Source organism: Helianthus annuus, chromosome 10, assembly GCF_002127325.2.
Source record: "Helianthus annuus cultivar XRQ/B chromosome 10, HanXRQr2.0-SUNRISE, whole genome shotgun sequence".
NCBI classification, from domain to species: Eukaryota; Viridiplantae; Streptophyta; class Magnoliopsida; order Asterales; family Asteraceae; genus Helianthus; species Helianthus annuus.
Genome location: NC_035442.2, coordinates 97296550 through 97313983, shown reverse-complemented (window position 1 = coordinate 97313983; position 17434 = coordinate 97296550).

Below are 17434 nucleotides of genomic sequence, written 5' to 3'. Positions count from 1 at the left end.
TTTGGGGTTTCTTTTTCTCTTGACCCTTCTTAATAATCAAATTTCTTTTCTCCGGTGTAAGTGGGTTTTCATAATTTGCCTTACGGACAAAGATTCCTTCCTCTAACTTGACAGGAGTTTTGAAGGAAGAGGTTCCCTGTTCTTTAGGTGTACTATCTAATTTGGGTATATAGCAGCAGAAATCTTTGTTTACCCATACTGTAATTTTAACAATTAGTCAGTTAATGCACATATATTCACAGAATGACAAATAAACATTTTCCTAATTGTAATAGGCTTAAATCAATTAGAACAGTGAGCTTAATCAGTAAGCTTAAAATAGTGGCTCTGATACCACCTTTTTCCTGTCACGACCCTCGACCCGGTTTGACCCGTTTCAGGAGCCGCGGGACAGGAATCCCGTGGTATTTAATTTAGGCGACAGCGGAAGTCTTTTTTTAAAACAGGATCTTTTAATAATTTAAACTGCTCGTTTCATAACTTAGGGATAAAATCCCGAAATTTACAATAATGTGATTTTTCAAGGGAAATCTTTATTTTCACAACATGTTCATTTATTTATTTACATTGAGCCACTTTTCTAAGCTGGGAGTGCTCCACGGCACTTTTCTTTGCTCATATCAGATCACCTGAAACATGTTTGAAAAAAGGTTTTGTCAGCGGGGAAATACTGAGTGAATCATTCAGTTTACTGAAAACGACACATTTGTTATAATCTACAGTATTAAGGGGAATTACAATGTTTCTTTGATATCAAACCAACTACCCACAGTATTTGTCACTCGACCATCCATGTGGCTAGCCCATTTGTCCAATGGTGTCTTGTGACTGTGGTCAGAGATCACCCCTTGGGCACCCGTTTGTCCAAGTGTGACGGGAAAATTGAGAGTAATGTATACAAAACCCCACATACCAGCTGTAACTTGGTGATTACATAGACTTAATCACTGTAACTATAACTTTGAAAATAGTTTGGAGTTTTGTAAACAATAAAAAGAGAATTGTCTCACAAATGTGAGAAAAAGTTTTAAAAAGGGGAATGACTCACATGCAGATTTACGAGCAGAGTAAAGCTTTACTGATTAGCCTTCTAACCTAATTTAAATAACAATGCACACACAAACGGGATTGTCTATTATAACTCAATTCAGCAGTTACGTCTCACGAATTAAACCTCACAACTATTATCAAGTGCGATACTTAAAGAATTCAATGGATTCACACACGAATGACAGAGCATAGTCCCGAATTCGAACAGCACTCAAACATTCAAGTTGAAAATCACAATGAATAATAAAGTACAAGGCTCAATTTGAGCAGCGCACTCGGACAATCGTTGTGATAGTTATAATCGATCGGACGTGGAATCGTAATAGCGATCGAGTTATTACCCTGATTGCGGCAGCACCTCGTGATGTGTGTGTGTGTTGTGAACGTTTTGAGTAGTAACTCGACGTACACAGGGACAATTTACGTCGTTTTCAAGTTCTTTGTTCAAGTCCCAAGGTCTGTATTTATAGTAATTTTTTGGACTCCCTTACGGACCGTAGCCTGACCCCTTTACGGTCCGTAAGCTAAGCAAGTCTAATTCATAGGCTGCCTAGACTCGGGACTAGCTTGGGTGATTCAATGATCCAGCCAATTAGAACAGACAACGTCTTATTTTAGATAATTATTCAACTAGGGTTTTGCCCCCCTCGAGTTTTAGGGGCCCTGATCCTGATTCCGATTGTTCTGAAAATTTAGGGTTAGTGCAGAATTTACTTGGGTGTCTCATTATGGGTTTTCTTATTGCCTAATTATCGTCCTAATTATTGATTTAGGGACAGTTGTAGCATCTTCTCGTCTCATAATTCCAGCTTTGGCAGGTTAACAGCAATGTGTCCCTGATAACCGCCATCGGTAACACACTCTGTTATCGTACCATGTACCACCTTCACACCAACGCTCAGATCATAGCATTGTCTTGCTTGGTGATATTCCTTTCCTCATGTTTTGCTGGATTTGGCTTTTGAGCACTATGGTCTGACCTGCACCACTTATTACCAACAAATTTTGAGTTTTCATTTTTTACTTTTTGTAATTTTTCATTGCGATTGGATGATCGATCTGATGAACTTTTATTATCTTTTTGAACATTTTTCTCATTTTTAATTTTTTGTTTCTGTTCCACTTTCTTCTTTAAAGGTTTTTGCTTAGAGCATTCACCTTTTTCAGTTGATTGCAGAACAGTTTTCTGAAACTTTTCCTTTAATTTCAAAAACAATTTTTGTTTTTCAATTTTTTCATTTTCATCATCAGATTTCTCATCACAATCTTCAACTTTGACATTGTCAAAGTTTGTGACATCGTCACTTATTGGAACTGAATTGATAGGTTTTGGACAGGGAAAATTCAAACTCTCTGAGGAAGTCACAAAACCTTTCAATTTCTTCTCAAGTTCATCAATCTTGTTTCTTGAATTCTCAGCTTCATTTTCAAGCTGAGATATTCTTACAAGATGAGACTTGATTGATTTTTCATTTTCATTCTTCATGTTTTCAAGAACAGACTTTTCATGTTCCAAAACTTTTATCTGTTCTTGAAATTTCGTTTCATTTGCTTTCAAGTTTTTGTTCTCAAGCTTTATCCAGAAATCTTCATTTTCTGAAGATTTCTTATTGCTTTCATCCTTTTCTTCTAACTCTTTGATTTTCTTTTGAGCACATTCACCTTCTTTTTCAAGTCGAATAATCTTTTCAAGATGAGAATTGATCATTTTTTGCTTTTCGATGTTGTTTTTACTAAACACATCTCTCCCATCTTCAAGAATTTTTATTTGACTTTGAAATTTTTTTTCCATTTTTACTTTTTCATTTTCCAAATTGTATATTTGAATTTTCAAAACATTTTTCTGATTTTTTAAGATTTTCGTTTTCTAATGACAAACTCTCTACATTCTTCAAGAGTTTGGCATTGTCTGTCTCAGATTTTTCACAGTTTAAGCATTTCCCAAGAATCTGTTTCTGTTTAGCTTTCGTCTCAACCTTCAAATCTGAAATATTTTCAACCTGTTTCTTCTGCTCATGAACACTTTCATCCTTACTCTCTTCTTCTGATGAATGATCAACAGATACAGGTTTTTCAGATTCTACTTTCTCAATCTTGACCGATGGAACTTGTTCAATCTTCTCAGCTCTGATCTTTTCTTTAACAATGACTGCCTTTTGAATCTTTCTTTTTGCATCTTGTTTTTCTTTCAATTTTTTAATTTTATCGGCATAAAATAACTTTCCCCTACGTTGATCAGATGGAAGTTGTTGTTTAAGATATTCAAGCTTCCGGATTTTCTCTTCATAATTGTCACTTTCTTCATCAGACGAATGATCAAAAATCGGAACTTTTTCAACAACTTCTTTTGCTGAGACTGTTTCTTATTCTTGCTTTATCAGAAAATACTGTTGAGATTCATGATACACATATGCCAACAATTCCTCAAACTCCATGTTTTGATCTTCAAAGTTTCTCAAATTCACTTTTCACAAGACACACTAACCGTTTGTATCCCAATTTCAAAACTTCAATTCAAATGAAACCACCAGCTCAATATCTAAAATTTTCGGCCCAAAAGCTTTGATCCAAGCCCACTTAATCACTTGATTGGGTCAATAATTCCACTGAACCGACGTATATCAATTGTTGTTAATCACATGGGCCGGTTAATGCTTGAATTTAATTTGACCAAATATCAAAGTGTTCAAATGATCTGATTAGGCCGAAAAATCGGTAGTGGGCTGACAACCACTTGCACAAGTCTATAACTACAAAATATTCTCTAATAACTAATTGGCCGTTAAATTCTAGTTGATGATTGGGCCGTAAACTTGTTTCACATGTCAATTTATAATGGCCGACATAAGCTTTTAATGTCACCCCCCAAAATCCACACGCGGAGTATCACCGCTTGGAGGCATGACTGACCAGGATCCTAACCACCAATCATATTGAACGTATAAAGTAGTTAAGTATAGCGGAAGCATTTAAGTAACCCAAACAATAGTATGTATGATTTAACATAAGTGTTGAAACATCATTCACGATCCTTTGCCCACAACGACCTGCTCCTCCCTGTGCAAGCTCCATAATGTACCTAAGGTCCTGCAAGGCATGCAGCAGCGAGTCAACAACTAGTTGAGCGAGTTCACAGAAAGTAAGTTCAGTAATAGTATAGTATAGCAAACATTGCGTTCGTTTATCTAATCATGCATCGTATTAGTTCGTTCATTGCTCATGTATAGTATCGGTTCGTATCGCGGGCCCCTTTCGGCATGTATGCGAAGATTAGGGAAAGTTCTCAAGTATTCTAGACTATGTATATTTGTATCGCGGCCACCCCGGCATGTGTGCGAAGTTTTAGTATATAGTCGCGGCCTTTCCAAGGCATGTGTGCGAAGATCAGTCAATATCGCGGCCAACCCCTGGCGTGTATGCGAAGATCAGTTCAATTGGTATACTAGTCTAGCCGTATCTTATCATTCACCACCCTCACCCTGAGGACTCATATCATTATGTTCTGTTAACTAAGTATGTACGTATAGTTTATTCAATCCCATTCCCACCCTGGGAACCCCATGCCTTGGCTGTGTGAACTCACCTTGGGTTGCTCGGCAGATACACAAAGAGAGAAAGAGAGTTCTTGAACTAACAGTGGTCAACCACGTCCTAACAGGGTTATTACATAAGTCAGGTTCGCATATAGCACGTATGTTGTATCACATAGGTTAACACGTTGCAAGCATGCAAGGATTTATGGTAAACATGTACACGTATCAGTAATCCGATAAACAATCTAAGTATTCGGCCCAAACATAACCCGGCCCAAATAATATTCACCCAACCTATCAGCCCAATCAGATAAGTAGTCCAAATAGCCGAGGTGTAAACAAGTCCAGTTATCCGGCCCAATTAGTTGGGCTCGTGTCAGTGTGCAAGTCCGTGCATGGTCTCGACTCGCAACAGAGATTACGAGTCGCAACAAGGGAGATCTCGACAGATGCATATCCTTCGAGACTAGGTGGTCTCGAGTCAGGTCTCGAGTCGCAACGGGGTTACGAGTCGCAACGACTGGTCTCGGCTCGTCATGGTTTGGTTACGAGTCGCAACCGGGACTCGCAACCATGGTTTCGGCTCATGCTGTTGTGTGGGGTTCCGAGTCGCAACAAGACTCGCAATCTCGGTTTCGACTCGCAATCCGTGTGCCTAACAACTTGTAACAGTTTCCATGTTTCATGCAATCAGTTATGCCAATCAATTAACAATTTCCATAATTCAAATCAACTAACAGTTTCTCATGAATCCTACTAAGTATTATCGATCAAACAGGCAATAACAACATAAATTCTTATGAGCCCTAAATTTAACCATATGAACAATAATACCACTTAATCATATTAAGTTCCGGTTCCATGAACGTTAATAATCTGATTTGCAAAACATCACAGCCGATCCACGAGACATTAACATTAAATATCATCAACAATAAATCCGATTTCGTAACATGGTGGCCGATTAACTAACCTATCCGACCGATCAATCAAACAAGTTTGGCCGATTGACTAGCCGATCAACAACAACATCCTAACAATCCAGTTAACATGCATATCCAAATAACAACATATCAGATTAACACATATCCGGCCGGTTAATAATACGTTCGGCCGATCGAACAAAGCTTAATTTAACACAGAATTATTCAAAGCATGCGATCTTATAATCATTCAATCAATAGGTCACAATTAAACACTAACCGATCGGTAGAGGTGATTCGAATTCGAGGTTGATGTCCGGCCGTCTTGTGTTTGCGAACGAGAGAGAGTTTGTGTGTTCTTGATTGCTAAGTTTTGTAAAACCAAAACCCTAGAGGTAATGTGTGTATATATGCGTGTGAAGGGAAGTGGGCCGAAACCCCCACATGGTTTCTCATGGTCTCGAGTCCAACCATATGGACCGAGTAGGTTCTTGTAAATGTTTCACTAATCGGTTCAAGTAATAACATATGCAATCACATTAAATCACGTAACATGCAACATTCAATATAATCACGAAATCACACAACCGTGTAACACATAACATATCATGTATTCGTTCAAGTAACATAGTTCACGTGAGCATATAACGTTGCACAAGATAAGTCTAGAGTACGGGTTGTCACATTATCCCAACTAATTGGAAATTTCGTCCCGAAATTTGGTATGCACTCACTGAGGAAGCTAGGTAAGTTCAATCGTTCACTGGTTTTTCCTGGGGTGTCACATCCTCCCCCCGTTGATCTGGAATTTCGTCCCGAAATTCCGAAGTAGTAGCTTCAACCTCAGTAGTGGTAGCATTGGTTTCGAATAACTGGGGGTACTTTTCTGTCATCCTGTCTTTGCGTTCCCAGGTGTACTCTGGGCCACGTTTGGAGTTCCAACGAACTCGAACAAGAGGGATTCTCTTGTGTTTGAGGACCTTCACCTCCCGGTCCGTGATTTCTACTGGTTCCTCGACGAACTGTAACCGCTCGTCGGTAGTTCGATACATGAAAGACATTGTGAACTGCCCCGAGTTCAGCTGATAGGTTCAATCTATAGGCTACCCTGCCTGTACGTTCTATGATCTCGAATGGTCCCCGACCTGAAATTCCAATGGCTTTCTACGCTTGCCCGCGTAGGCTTTCTGACGGTCGCGTGCTGCCGCCGTGCGTTGTCGTATCTGCAATCTTTTCTGTGGCGTCCATTACAATCTCTGGACCCGTGATCTGACTATCCCCCACCTCTACCCAACAGAGAGGTGACCGGCATCTACGCCCGTACAATGCCTCGAATGGTGCGGCTTGTATGCTATTGTGCTCATGTTTAATCGTGAGTCGAATGGTTTTGCCTTGCTTGCCAAAGTTCTGACGTGAATCGTGCATCGCGATCCGAATTGATGGACGTGGGCACCCCGTGCCTCGAAACAATCTTCTTTAAGATAGGCATCTGCGAGAGTTGGAGAACTTGTCCGTTTCCTTAATCGGTAGGAAGTGTGCAGACTTGGTGAGTCGATCCACGATGACCCATATGGTATCGTTCCCATGCTGGGATCGAGGTAGGCCACCAATAAATAGCGCTTGATGTCGTAGTACGTTCTATCCGACCCTGGATGTACTGAGTGGTAAGACTTGTGAGCTTCATCCATCACAAGTTCGCGTAGACCGCCATAAAGTGGGACCCAAATCCGGCCCGTTACATAGTAAGCGCCGCTGCCTTCCGTTCCATTGCTGTCGTGAGCCGCGTAAGGCTTCAGCCTTGACGTTTTCGGGCTTCAATGCTTCTACCTGAGCATTTCGTATCTGTGCTGGAAGGCTAGACTGAATCGTAAGCTGTAGCGCTCGCACGCGCTTTGGTAAGGTGTCCTTTCGACTGAGGGCATCAGCCACAACATTGGCTTGCCTGGATGGTACTTGATGGCGCATTCACAGTCGCGAAGTAGTTCAACCCATCGCCGTTGACGCATGGTTCAAGTCCTCCTGCTTAAGAATATGCTCGAGACTCCTGTGATCGGTGTAAATGGTGCACCTGGTACCGTACAGGTAGTGTCGCCATATCTTAAGCGCAAAAACAACAGTTCCCAGCTCTAAATCGTGCGTCGTGTAGTTGCGTTCATGAATCTTAAGTTGACGTGTAGCGAAAGCGATAACCTTGTCGCGCTGAAAAGCAGTCCCCTGGGGCTCTCCCCAGCAATAGGTGACACCCTTCTGTGTCAGTAGCGTAAGTGGCTGAGCAATCTTCGAGAAATCCCTGCGTAAACCGTCCGTAGTACGTGATGCAGGCCAGTTTCTGGTTGAGTCTACCTTGGATGGATCGACACGGATTCCATCCTTGCTCACTACGTGGCCTAAGAAGTGGACTTCACGAATACTATGACGAACTCGTCTAGGTAGGGTCTGCACACCCTGTTCATAAGGTCCTTAAATACGGCAGGAGCGTTCAAATAATATCAAACCATCCATCATATCAAACATAAAGTATAGTAAATTAAAATAGTCCATAAAACCCAGTACGATTCATGTTCAAACCAAACTTTGTTTGAGTAACAGAGACATAATAAAGGAAATCCCAAAACGAGTTATGAGTTCAAACAGCGTCTCCTTGTCCTAGCATGAAAGCTCGACCCCTTGCCTCGTTGCCATTGTTGTTGTTGTTGTTCCCATTGCCCTGGTTATTGTTGTTGTTCTGATTCTGGTTCAACTGTGGGCAATCGCGCTTGTAATGACCTTCTGCTCCACACTGGAAACATCCCGATTTCCACGCTGTGGCTGCTGCTGCTGTGGGTTCTGAGGAGCGGGTGGTGGAAGTTGCTGATTCTGGTTTGCAGGTCGTGAGCTCCTGCAATCTTTGGCTTCATGCCCTATCTTGAGACATCTCTGGCAACGTTCCTTGCGACACCTTCCACTGTGGTGCTTTGTTACACTTGTTACATAGTGGGTGTACTCCCCTGTATCCACCCTGCTCCTGACTGCCAGATGATTGCTGACCCGGGTTCTGGTAGTCGTTCTCTGCGCTCTGTGCTTGAGACTGTTCGGAATCCCCATCCCATTTCCGTTTGTTGTCGCTGGGTGTAGCAGAAGTAGCAGCTGAAGTGACTGTAGCAGTAGCGTTGACACGCTTTGGCAGTTTATTCTGATCCACTCCTGATCATGATGCGATGAGCGAGGCGTTGGATTTCCTGGATGTTTTCGAGGTTAGCCGACGTCACGTGGCTCTGAATTCTGGCGCCAAACCCTTGAGATACAACTCAATGCGCTTGTATGGAGGGTCCCACCATAGTAGGGCACAGAACTGCCAGCTCGTTGACCGTTTCGTATATGCTTCGATCTCTGACCCAATCATTTCAGATTATACAGCTCGTCTTCCAGCTTGTGAATGTCTTCACGCGTGCAATACTCCCTCTTGATGAGTTCCTTAAAATCGTTCCATGGGGTGGCGTTAGCAGCTGCCAACCCTAAGATTTGAACTTGGGCGTTCACCAAGTTAGTGCATTCCCTCCAAGGTGCCGGTGGCAAACTTGACCTTGCGAGCCTCAGGGCACTCGCACATTTCGAATACGGATTCTAGCTTCTCAAACCAGTGGAGGAGTCCCACTGCCCCTCTGTGCCGCTGAAGGAATTTGGACGACAGTCATGTTGCAAACTGCTGCGCTGTGACCTATGTGTACGAATAGCAAAGTTTAAATACAAGGGCAAATTGCTGCCTGCTGTATGTCTGACCTGCTTGAGCAGCTGCAAGTGCCGCAACAACTTGAGCTTGAACGAGAGCCTCTAGCTGGGCTTGAGTCATGTTAATCCTTCCAGACATGATCTTCATAGTAAGAGTAACGTAAATAAGAGTGGTTCGCGAGTAGGGCGATGACAGAAAAGTGTAAGCACGTAGGTGTTCTCATGTATCAAAGCATGTGTATCTAAGCGTAATGCGAGCAAAGTTCTAGGCAGTTCTAGCAAACAGGCAATAAACATAAACCTTATTACCTAGGATGTCGAGTCTTGCACGTGGAGCGAAGCGTCGTTGTGGATCGTTGAGAGCACTGTTCTGGTTATAGTCCGGTTTTAATAAAACGTTTTCCCATATTAAAACCAAGTTCTCTATAACCAATGGCTCTGATACCAATCTGTCACACCCCAAATCCACACGCGGAGTATCACCGCTTGGAGGCATGACTGACCAGGATCCTAACCACCAATCATATTGAACGTATAAAGTAGTTAAGTATAGCGGAAGCATTTAAGTAACCCAAACAATAGTATGTATGATTTAACATAAGTGTTGAACATCATTCACGATCCTTTGCCACAACGACCTGCTCCTCCCTGTGCAAGCTCCATAATGTACCTAAGGTCCTGCAAGGCATGCACAGCGAGTCAAAACTAGTTGAGCGAGTTCACAGAAAGTAAGTTCAGTAATAGATAGTATAGCAACATTGCGTTCGTTTATCTAATCATGCATCGTATTAGTCGTTCATTGCTCATGTATAGTATCGGTTCGTATCGCGGGCCCTTTCGCATGTATGCGAAGATTAGGGAAAGTTCTCAAGTATTCTAGACTATGTATATTGTATCGCGGCCACCCTGGCATGTGTGCGAAGTTTTAGTATATAGTCGCGGCCTTTCCAAGGCATGTGTGCGAAGATCAGTCATAATATCGCGGCAACCCCTGGCGTGTATGCGAAGATCAGTTCAATTGGTATACTAGTCTAGCCGTATCTTATCATTCACCACCCTCACCCTGAGGACTCATATCATTATGTTCTGTTAACTAAGTATGTACGTATAGTTTATTCAATCCCATTCCCACCCTGGGAACCCCATGCCTTGGCTGTGTGAACTCACCTGGGTTGCTCGGCAGATACACAAAGAGAGAAAGAGAGTTCTTGAACTAACAGTGGTCAACCACGTCCTAACAGGGTTATTACATAAGTCAGGTTCGCATATAGCACGTATGTTGTATCACATAGGTTAACACGTTGCAAGCATGCAAGGATTTATGGTAAACATGTACACGTATCAGTAATCCGATAAACAATCTAAGTATTCGGCCCAAACATAACCCGGCCCAAATAATATTCACCCAACCTATCAGCCCAATCAGATAAGTAGTCCAAATAGCCGAGGTGTAAACAAGTCCAGTTATCCGGCCCAATTAGTTGGGCTCGTGTCAGTGTGCAAGTCCGTGCATGGTACTCGCAACAGAGATTACGAGTCGCAACAAGGAGATCTCGACAGATGCATATCCTTCGAGACTAGGTGGTCTCGAGTCAGGTCTCGAGTCGCAACGGGGTTACGAGTCGCAACGACTGGTCTCGGCTCGTCATGGTTTTTACGAGTCGCAACCGGACTCGCAACCATGGTTTCGGCTCATGCTGTTGTGTGGGCCGAGTCGCAACAAGACTCGCAATCTCGGTTTCGACTCGCAATCCGTGTGCCTAACAACTTGTAACAGTTTCCATGTTTCATGCAATCAGTTATGCCAATCAATTAACAATTTCCATAATTCAAATCAACTAACAGTTCTCATGAATCCTACTAAGTATTACGATCAAACAGGCAATAACAACATAAATTCTTATGAACCCTAAATTTAACCATATGAACAATACACTTAATCATATTAAGTTCCGGTTCCATGAACGTTAATAATCTGATTTGCAAAAACACAGCCGATCCACAAGACATTAACATTAAATATCATCAACAATAAATCCGATTTCGTAACATGGTGGCCGATTAACTAACCTATCCGACCGATCAATCAAACAAGTTTGGCCGATTGACTAGCCGATCAACAACAATCCTAACAATCCAGTTAACATGCATATCCAAATAACAACATATCAGATTAACACATATCCGGCCGGTTAATAATACGTTCGGCCGATCGAACAAAGCTTAATTTAACACAGAATTATTCAAAGCATGCGATCTATAATCATTCATCAATAGGTCACAATTAAACACTAACCGATCGGGTAGAGGTGATTCGAATTCGAGGTTGATGTCCGGCCGTCTTGTGTTTGCGAACGAGAGGGAGAGTTTGTGTGTGTTCTTGATTGCTAAGTTTTGTAAAACCAAAACCCTAGAGGTAAGTGTGATATATGCGTGTGAAGGGAAGTGGGCCGAAACCCCCACATGGGTTTTCTCATGGTCCTCGAGTCAACCATATGGACCGAGTAGGTTCTTGTAAATGTTTCACTAATCGGTTCAATAATAACATATGCAATCACATTAAATCACGTAACATGCAACATTCAATATAATCACGAAATCACACAACCGTGTAACACATAACATATCATGTATTCGTTCAAGTATCATATTCACGTGAGCAATAACGTTGCACAAGATAAGTCTAGAGTACGGGTTGTCACATTTAATCTCACATGTAATTGGACCACTAAACTTGAATCACATGCACAATTTGATGTATGTTCAAGTGATGTTATGATTTCAAACGGTGTATCTTTTCAAACTGAAATCATGTGTTCAAACGAGAGCCTTGTTTCAAACAGAAGTGATGTTCAAACGATGTGTTGCTTCCTCAAACGAGATGGATTGTTCAAACGATAGGAAAGTTTTCAAACGATAGGATCATTATTCAAACGATCACTATATTTCAAACGATAGAAAACCTTTTCAAACGGTCAGATTGAGATTCGTTCAACGGAACCCTTTTTTTGAAGCCATTTTTGTCACTTTTACTATGAGTTTTAAGCTGAAACTTTCAAGGGTTTGTTAAAACATCATTACGCACACATTGTGAAAGTTTCACCCAATTTCAACTGTGAAAACTTGTAATTTTTGAAAAAGAAAGGTGTAGAAATAGAAATCGCAGCTGAATTGTATAGAACTCTTCCTCCTGAGCTCTGATACCACTTGTAGGATCGATTTCTGACCCGAATGAGTCGATCAGAAGAGTTTATCTCTAAAAGAACGGCGGAAACAGACGTGTAGAGGTCAATTCAGCTAGAAATACACTATAAACTGTTGTATGATTGATTTTAAGACGTTTTAACAACCTGACAACTCTTCGGCAGCACTTCGTTGCTCTAGCCGGAAAGTTACAAATGGTGAAAGTTTGAAACCTATTTATAGGAGGGACCCTTTAGTTTGAAATGACCCTTTAGTTTGAAACTGTTTCAAATGGCCAGGACCTTTTAGTTTGAAACTGTTTCAAACGGCCAGGACACATTTCAAACTAACCCCCTTCAAACTAAACCCTTTCAAACTAAACCCTTTCAAACTTTCATGTTCAAATATAGTAAACCAAGACTCGATATAAGACGAAGACAATAGATGAATGCACAAACAACTCAGCAGGGTTTGCAGGGATTTTCATTGAAGAAAGTTCATTGAACATTACATTCAAAGTTCTTCTACTGTCTTAGTCCTAGTGTTAAACACTTTGTAGGCCTTAGCAGTGGTTGAGTATCCCAAATGATATCCACTGTCTACTTTGGCTGCAAATTTTGAAATTGAATCTTTTAGATTTAAAATGAAACATGGGCAGCCAAATACTTTGAAGTATGAGATCAATGGTTTGATTTTAAACAGAATTTCATAGGCAGTCTTTTGATGCCTGGGATTAATCAAACTCTGTTCTGGACATAGCAGGCAGTGTTTACAGCCTCTGCCCAGAAAGTTAATGGCAAACTTAAATCAGCAAGCATGGTTCTGGCAGCCTCAATCAGTGTCCTGTTCTTTCTCTCAACCACCCCATTTTGCTCTGGTGTCCTTGGAATGTTGTACTGCCTTACAATTCCTTTTGACACACAAAATCATCCAACTCCCTATTTCTGAATTCTGTGCCATTGTCACTCCTAAAGACTTTTACTGGCAGGTCAAACTGCTTTTCAACCTGTTTGACAAAGGCTTGCAAAATGCCTGTAGTCTCATCTTTAGAATGTAAGAAATAAGTCCATGCAAACCTTGAAAAGTCATCTACAATTACTAAACAATATCTTTTCTTTTTAAGATTCATGACTTTTACTAGGCCAAACAGATCCATGTGCAACATTTGCAAGCACTTGGTTGTTTTGGACTCTTCAATGGACTTAAATGAGCTTTTATGCTGTTTTCCTTTTAAACAGGAAACACAATGCTCATGAGAGCTGTACAGTTTTTGAGGAAGACCTCTTACAAGACCCTGTTTTGACAAAGCAGTGATTGTCTTGAGATTTGTATGCCCCAATCTCCTGTGCCATAGTTCTGTCTCTTTGGTTAGAGGCAGCTGAGAACAGACAGCATCAGTCCTGGGGCTCTCTTTTGATAAACCAACTACATAAACATAGCCACTCCTTTGAGCAACAAGTTGGGTTTTTCCATTTTTTTATTATTTCTTGAATCTTTTTAACCATTTCTGGCCCAACAATCATACAACACTCCTTATTAAAGAATGAGCCATAACCTTTATCACTCATTTGTGAGACACTAAGGAGGTTGAATTTTAGATTGTCAATCAATTGACATGTTCAAACTTAACATTTCCAGACTGTACTGTACCAGAACCCATCATCTTCCCTTTACTATTATTACCAAAAGATATATCACCCCTCCATGAGTTTTGAATTCTTTGAGTTGGGCTTTACATCCAGTCATATGCCTAGAGCCTCCACTATCTACATACCAAAGACTATCTAAGCATGCAGAAGCTCCCTGCACATCAAGTAAATAATTAGTTCAGGAGGGTCTCCAAAGCCAATAAGGCATTGGATAGTGTCTCAACAGTCTCTATGTTAGGTTAAGGTTGATGGACAGTGGTTAGCTCTGGTGTTTGGACAGCTTTGGAACTGTTTTTCTCTAACCACTGTTGGGGGTCCTATCCCATTAACTGTTGATACCCAAAGGGATGCCTGTTCACTCTTGGTTTAGAAGGCCTTTTGTAAGCCTCATAAACATGTGGGACCCTTCGGTATGGTGATTGACCTTTACCTCTTGGTATTGGTTAGCAGGGGGTGCATCAGTCACCTGAACCTCTCTTTTGACACAAGTTTGGTTCAGTTGTTTTGTAACAGCTGTTTGGACAGGCACAAACACCGGTTGTTTCTTGACTTGTGGTTTTGATGAACTCATGAGTGTTTTTTATGTGTACTCTTCCTTTTTTACCTCAAAGGTGTAACACCCCAACCAATGGCGAAAACATTGGGGCGCGACACTGAGCGAAACAGATTGTCAGAAGTTTCCATAACAACTATATTTACCAATTATTTAAAGCATCACGTCCCATATCATGACATAAAAAGTATATAATTATACAGACAAAAATCCAGTCAAATTGTTCTGTTCGGACAACTCAGATTTTCAAATATACAGACAATTCGTGTATTTGTTTCTAGACCTTTCCTAGCCTCGATTTCACAGCAAGCCTGCATATAAACATCTTAAGCACCTGCACATACGTTAGTAGAAGTCAATACACATAGTGTAAAGGTGAGGCACACAAGTTTAATAGATATAATAGAGTTCAAAATCGTTAACGCATAACCAGCACGTACACGGTGTGAAATGAAGCACGTTAGTTATCGACATGAAACTATCGATACCAATGACTACGGTTTGAATGCCCAAGGCGTTCGTATACAACACTCACCACTGTGAGCCATGTAGCAAATTGTCTTAACAACCCCTGAGTGAACAGGTGCTGAGTCCAACTATAGTATTAATCGTTGCTAAGGCAGGTAGACAGCATTCCATGTGTAAACATAACAAACAAGCATTCATTAAGTCACGTATAACATGCGGTAACGGTTAGCGTTAAAGTATAGCGTAGTGTGTTCGATGTGATTTAGAATAAGTAACGTATGTAACACCCAAAATTGCGTATAGCAAAAGGGATCTAGTATACTCACAGCGATAATGGATTGAAGGGAGCGCTAGATAGTGAGGTTATCCTGATCAGAACGATAGCATAAACAATAAGCAGCGCATAAAACGATACATAGTGTCAAAGGATCGGACAGCAATCCGATCGGGTGGTCGGTCGATCGGATGGCAATCCGTTCAGGTGGTCGCCCGATTGGGTGGCCACTCGATTGGATTGTCATCTCGTTTGGGATGGATGTGTTTGTGTGTATGATGGCTTGTCTTTTGAAGTTTTCATTGTAGCATTCTGAAAACAGAGAAGTATCTCTACCTTTCAGGTTGGTCGTGTTGAACGGCTGTCCGATCGGACGGCGATCCGATTGGCGAGGCTTTACAGGTTGAGAACAAATTCACCGCAGGACGGTCACTCGATCGGATGGCAATCCGATCGGGTGGCAATCTGTATGCATTGAACATGTTGAAAATTGTTTAAGTGTTGAAGTCAGAATATCACATGGTCAGGTGGTAATCCGATCGGTTGGCAATCCGATCGGACGGCAATCCGTTCAATATTCCAAACCTCAAATGTTGAAATAAAAGTTAAGTGTGGGACCCAAGGTGCAAGCCGATCGGGGCTGTCCGGTCGGGTAGCAATCCGATCGGACGACAATCCGTCCCAGATGACCTGGTCGTTTTCTTCCTTGGTTATTTTGATAGTTTGTTGTTTTCCTGAGATTGTATGATAACGTGTCAAACAACAGAAACCTCGTCAAGACTTAGTGACCCGATCGGACAGGAACCACCCTAGTCCGACGAGTTAACTATTTCAAGACGGAGTTTCATGCTTAACCCGAAATCGGTAATCTCTTGGATAGAATCCAGATCTTGAACCAACGCATCAACAAGAAAGAGTAGAAGATTAGATCAAGCTCTGATTCTATCGGTTTTGAGTGCATTGAGTGTAAAGAGTTGAAAGAAAGTTAGGAAACCATCTTTCATCCTTTTTTACCATGAATATGTTCAGATCTAAGTTGTTCTTGGTGGACTGAATCCAAAACATGAAGTTCATATGAACACCATGATGACATCATCTAGAACACTCAAATCTAGTGATTTCACGGTTAAAAGTTAAGATTCAAAGATAGAAAGGTGTAGGAGTGCGTGTAGATCAAGAAAGTACAAGATTTAGTTTGAAAACTTATAAGAATCGCGAGAATCTGAAGAAATAGCGGCTGGAACGAGTGAGCAGAGAGAGAGCTGTCACCATCAAGTGATGTTGACATATGAGGGTATTTATAAGGTTTCCAGAAAGGAAAGGGGAGTATGTGGTGGTCGATCGAGTGGCTGCCCGGCGGGTGGCAGCGCGATCGAGTGGCAACTCGATCGGGTGGCAGCCCGATCGGGTGGCAGCTCGATCGGCTGGCCACTCGATTCGAGTGCACGACGTTGATAAGTTTTGTGATTTCGATTCGCGTGTTGAGCATTGCGATGCGATGGAGTTTCCTATTCAAATTACTTTTAATCCCAACTAGTATATCTAACATACAATCATCATAATTATCTCGCGTTTAGCGTTTGCGATTCTATTGCGATTGAGTTTCGATTGCGTGTCGATTATTCACCACACATAAACATAAATAAACATGCACAAGTAACAGATTAAAGGCACACACACTTAAAACAATACCAGAACGCGTAAGTCGAGTTGTGAGTGTCATTGCGGTAAGCGATAAAACGATAAAACATGCGTTAAACCTCGATTATTAATAAGTACTCCACATAATACAACTAACGTAAAAGCATAAAAAGACTATCTACAAGTCAAAGAAATCAAAACAGGAATTGGGCAAGGAGAGACAGATCACAATTAGCAATCTTTTCTCCCTTTGACTTAAATCTTGACTTTGACTTTGACTTTCAAACACGTGGTGTTACAGCCTCCCCTAGTTGAGGGAATTTCGTCCCGAAATTAGGCCGAAGCCGTAACAAACAACTGCGGATACTTCTCCTTCATGTCGCTTTCGAGTTCCCAAGTGAACTCGGCGCGTCGTTTGCCTTCCATCGAACCTTCACAACGGGAATGCGTGA